We start from the raw sequence: 6,000 nt of genomic DNA, 5'->3' as shown, positions 1-6,000 counted from the left end.
CAAGTATCCTTTTTGCAACACCTAAATCTTTCATTGAAAAAGATTTAGACAACTCCTCTTTTAGGTCTTTGATGTCCTGCATGTTAGCACTTGCAATCAGCATGTCATCAACATACAACATTAGGATAATGAACTTCCCATCTCCCAAATCCTTTGTGTAGACGCAGTGATACAAGTTACATCTTGTGAATCCATGATCAAACATCCATCAATCGAACTTCAAGTACCATTGTCTTTATGCTTTCTATAAACCATACAAGATCTTCTTTAATCTGCAAACCATTTTCTCCTTACCTTTTACTTCATACCCCTTTGGTTGAAGCATGTAAATTTTCTCCTCTAAGTCACCATGAGAGAATGCCATGTTTACATCCATTTTCTCAAGATTTAGATCATGAGTAGCCACAAGGCTTAAGACAAGCCTAATTGAGTTCATTTTTATAACAGGAGAAAATATTTCATTGAAGTCAATACCTTTCTTTTGAGAAAACCCTTTTACCACACACCTAGACTTGTACCTTTTCTTCCCACCTTCTTCTTCCTTCATCTTGTACACCCATTTTTTTTGAAGTGCCCGCTTACCTTTAGGCAACTCAAACAACTCCCTTGTTTGGTTTCAATGTAGTGATTCCATCTCCACTTGCCTGCTCTTCATCCATTCTTCTTTGGATTTGTAATGCATAGCTTCTTCGTATGATTCTGGCTCTCCAGAATCTGAGATCAACAGATGGTTGAAGGAAGGAGCAAACCTTTTTAGAGGTTTAATTGCTCTTGTGTTTCTTTGGTAAATAGATTGAGGCTCCTCATTTGGTTGACGTTGTTGTACGTTGTCACCATTTGCAGTCCTTGAGTCTTCACCATCCTCAAGCTCCATGTACTCATCACTTGTTTCTTTTGTTTTTTTTCTTTCCAAGTGATCTTTGTACATATTTTGTTCATTAAAACTTACATCCCTACTCCTAAATATTTTACCATCTTCAAGATTCCATAGGCGATATCCAAAGTCACCTTCTCCATAGCCAATGAAGAAACACTTTTTGGACTTTGTATATAGCTTTGATCTTAGGCATCTATCTATGTGCATGAAAACCTCACACCCAAAAACTTTGAAAAATACATAGTTCACCGGTTTATCTGTCCATGAATCTTCTGGAACTCCCCCATCCAATGCCGTTGAGGGTGACCGGTTGATTAAGTACACAGGTGTACTATATTTTTCGCCCTAAAGCTCAAGCGATAGGCCTGCCTGTAGCCGCATGCTCCATGCTCGCTCCATAATTGTCCTATTCATCCTTTCTGAAATCCCATTTTGTTGAGGTGTCCTTGGGGTTTTATTTTGCCTCTGAATGCCATTGCTAGCACAAAAGCTTTCAAAAGCTTGGCTGTAATATTCACCTCCATTGTTGGATCTGAGGCATTTAACATTGGTACCTATTTCTTTCTCCACAAAGGCTTTCCACATTTGAAATATAGAAAACACATCGGATTTATTCTTCATGACATAAACCCATGTTTTCCTAGTCGCATCATCTATGAATGTTACATAATACAATGAGCCACCGAGTGATGGTGTACTTGCAAGACCCCAAACATCAAATGAACAAACTCAAGTTTTTTTTTTCTTTCATTTCTTGATTTTTGAAATTTTACCCTCTTCTGTTTACCATAAGCACAATCTTCATAGAACTCTAAATCCACTTCTTTCAAACCTGGTAGAAGCTTCTTTGTTTGAAGGATTTGCATTCCTTTTGCACTCATATGCCGAAGCCGGTACTGCCACATCGACTGGCGACTTCTGCAATTGCTTCACAAGCTGAAGGTTGCATGCTAATAGTACAAAAGTAAAGTGTACCAACCTTTTCTCCTTTGGCAACTACCAAAGACCCCTTTGAGATCTTCCACCGTTTGTTTCCGAATGCAATGTTGTGACCTTCACCATCCAATTGTCCTGTAGAGATCAAATTTTTACGAAGAGAAGGAACATGCCTAACATCTTTAAGCTTCCATTCATTTCTATTAGAAGTTTTGACACAAACTGTACCTTTGCCGACAATTTCACAAGCTTCATCATCTCCCAAGTATACATACCCAAAATTACCTTTAGTGTAATCTTGGAAATGTTGCTTGTGTGGTGTCACATGGAATGAAGCCTCGAAATCTACTACCCAGGAATTAAACACATTGTTTAATGAGAGAATTAGAGCATCTTGCTCTACTTTACCTGCCACATTGGCCTCCGATGTTGTCTTGTTGTTTTGTGACTCCGACTCCTTCTTCTTCTTCAAACTAGCAATCCTTCTTGACGTGGCTCTTTTTGCCGCAGTTCCAACATTTAAGAACTGACTTTGTGTGTGACTTGCTCCGTCTTGAGCGATCATGTCCCTTTTGGTTTGAGCCTCTCCTTAGGCCTTCCTCTTGTTTCCACGGATAGTGCAGCACTTGATGATTCTCTTGTGCTTCTCCTTTGTATTTCCTCGCTTAGGAGAACACCCACAACATAATCAATCTTAAGAGTATTTGTGCCAGAAATAGAATTACTTACAGCCATCACAAGGCTGTCCCAACTATCCGATAGAGACAATAGTATAAGGAGAGCTCGTACTTCCTTATTGAAATTTATTTTCACCGATTGAAGTTGACTTATGTTGGTGTTAAAGTCATTTAGATGTTTTGAAACTGAACCATTCTCTACCATCGTAAGATTGAGCAAGCACTTCATGAGAAACACTTTATTGGATGCCGATGGTTTCTGGTAGAAGTCGTCAAGTGACTTTATCAAGTCCTCCGTGGTTTTCATCTCCAAAACGTTGAAGGACACCGTTGATGCCAAGCTTAACCGGATTATTTCCACTGCCTTTAGATCAAGGACAATCCATACTTCATCTGCCATCGTTGTGGGCTTCTTTGCAAGACCGCTTGGTGGCAAATAGAGGTCCTTCTGGTAGAGATAGTCTTCAATCTGCATCTTTCAATGTTGGTAGTTTTTTCCATTGAACTTCTTAATCTTGAGCTTCCCTTTCTTCACCATTACTCCCACTCAATTCAAGGAATCATTTCCTTGAGATAATTTAGCTACGAGCAAACCTTGCTCTGATACCAATTGTTAGGAAATATGACGTAGCTAAGTAGATAATTGAGTAGATTACTTAATGAAGAGAGATAATTTTCACACACAAGAGATTATAGAGTAGAGAGAGAGAGAGAGTACACACGATATACGTGGTTCACCCAATGTGGGCTACATCCACGGCTGTGAGATCCCCAACCCCGAGAAGATTGGGGCGACTTGATAGACGGTCTTCCTTTATTCTCCTTTTCCGTTGACAAACCTTACTCTATTTCCATAAATTAGAGATATGAGCAATAGAAGAGAGGAAGTCCTATATCCATCATGTTCGTGGTTATAAGGGTCATACACCACAGACCAAGTCAATAAATCAAGGATTCTAATGAAACTACTTCCTAACATAAAGATGAAATCTCATTGACATATCTAGAATCCATAAACAACGCCTTTTTCCCCACGTTTAAGAGGCACGACCGCCATCCATAAACCATAAATATGATATGAGACTTAGTCTAAACTAACTCGACTAATCGGGTTTATACTTTCAGGAGCACGTAGATTTGTGACATCTCGACTCTTGGCACAATGAGTCTCTAATTTCACTTCCCTTAATAAGAGGGAGTCGAGAGTTTCTCAACTAATCAAGACCACCCATCCTTGATTGGCAACTGAGACAGCAAACTCATACTTTTTAGCTTGTTTTCTAATTACTACCACACTATATTACATATACAAACAGTGTTCCTTAATTAATTTCAAACACATATTCTTTTATACAGCCCTTCAAACAATACCAAAACAATTCAAACAAGGCCTAATGAATACAACCCTATGATTCAATAACTTTTCCAATTTCTCATGAGTTGCCGCTACCCGCAGACTTCCTTTGTCTAGCCCCAACAAAGCCTTTGCAAAGGATTTATTTGCTAACAGTGAATTGCGCAACCTTCCCATCTCGCTAACCGTGAGGCATGTTGCTAACCCGGGGGATTCACCATGGAAAACTTAACGCACCACGTAAGTGCAGGGGAGGGGTTTCTTTTAACAAGTTACATAAGCGTATAAGTTAGGGTCAGGTCCCAAGTAATTTATCTCCCACTTTTAAAAATAAGGGAGGGGGTATCATATTTATGGCAGTTGGAGGGGGGGGGAGGGGGGGGGGGGGGGGGGGGGGGGGGGGGGGGGGGAAGAAAGGAAAAAATGAGAGGAAGTTTTTGTGTGTCAAAAATATGGTTTCCCAAAAGAGTCTGCCCTCGAACTTGTGAGTCAATAACTACAAAGATACATGTAAGAACAAACATTGCTTTGTATCAATTGATTTCTTTGTGATTATAGTTCATTTGTTGAGGGATGAAAGCTATAAAGAGTTTTTATAGATGCAAATTTACACGGAGAACCTAACACAACTTTATAACCATGTTTTTTAAGTAATTTAGATGGGTCAGAATTGGATGAGTATCTATAGTGCAGGTTGAACGGGCGCATAGTTTGAAATTTAAAGTAAGACACATTGAGGGTACATCTAGTTATCAACAAAAGTGGCTCCTTAGTATGTTACCAGTCACTATGCTACATTCTCTTTGACTAGTTTTACTCAGTTAGATCATGTGAGACCTAAATTGTATATGTAAGATAGGGGTATGATAGTTTTCTGCATTGATTGTCCTATAAGAGTAGAAAGGGGGATCATATTCCCTGATATGAGTCGCATATAGGGGTTTTATCAAAGTTGTTCACTCGCAGGTGGCGTCCCGTTTTGTATATAGAGTGAATCCCCTAGGGTTGCTAACTGCCAGGCATCCCACTAACAACGAGGAACAAAAGAGAGCCGATAACCTTAGCTTAATATGCACTAACCACGAAATCACCTCGCTACCCGTGAGAAACAAAAGATATTCTTTCAACAATTCTTCTCATTAAATGATTCTTCAAACATGATCAATCAATTCTTCATATCAATCAGTAACTACTTATCAAACAATAATAATTTATTAAGCAATAACAATTCAGCAAACAGTGACGATTTATCACACAGTTCTTTCACTAATCTATGAAAACATATCCTTGTTTCTTGTGATGGAATCACGTTTCTCGGATGTTTTAAGGGAATCCCTATGCTTAGATTTCCAAGTCAACATGAATAGCAATGCAAACTTATAAATTTGTCTTACCTGGACTAGCGACATGCTCGATTACCTCCCGTGTTTGAGGCTGGAAAACTTCAACTTCTTTCGCAACCAATACCCCCGCTTGAGAAACATTTGGAGTACTTGATGCCTTCCTCTGCACCTTCCTTGGAGGTGGAGCGACATGAGCCTATTTTGAGCTTCGAGTCTTTCGCTTCAGGGCCATCGTATCGATGTAGAAAAGAGAGAAAGAGAACTCAAGAATTACAAGAGAAACACGACTATGGTAGAGAAGACTTGGAGAGGGAGATGCCTTGAAGGTAAGAGCTCGAGGGAGAGAGGTTGAGGGAGAGAAGGTAACTCCAACATCAAGGCAAGAGAGCTTCCGCTTCTGAGAGTGTGTCTGTTTTTTGAAAGTGAGCGGAGAGGGTCTTTATATAGGCTCTCAAGGCTAGCTAAGAATAGAGGAAAGAAAAGAGAGCTAAGTTCACGTACATTCGCGGCTCTATAATTTTTTTATTTTTTTATTTTTTTGACAGGGATTCCGGTGCGCGATTTCGGTTCTCCAATTTTAAAAGAAGCTTCGCTTCCAAGCCAAGAACTCTAAACTTAACTCCCCCTTCTTTCTTTCCTAAAAATACTCCTCCTTTTCTAAAATTTATCCTTCTTTCTTAAAGGTCAAATCTTATCTCTAGATACAGTCTTGAGGCTTAAGTTTCCCATCAACCTATTGTTTCAAGTGAATAAGGGTCATAATTAATAGTTCTAAAGTCCGATTTTTGGTCTGCTATGCTCTTTGACTGAATA

The sequence above is a fragment of the Adiantum capillus-veneris genome, chromosome 13 (assembly GCF_014529385.1).
Source record: "Adiantum capillus-veneris isolate H3 chromosome 13, ASM1452938v2, whole genome shotgun sequence".
In the NCBI taxonomy this organism is placed as follows: Eukaryota; Viridiplantae; Streptophyta; class Polypodiopsida; order Polypodiales; family Pteridaceae; genus Adiantum; species Adiantum capillus-veneris.
Note: the sequence above shows the minus strand (reverse complement) of the source record.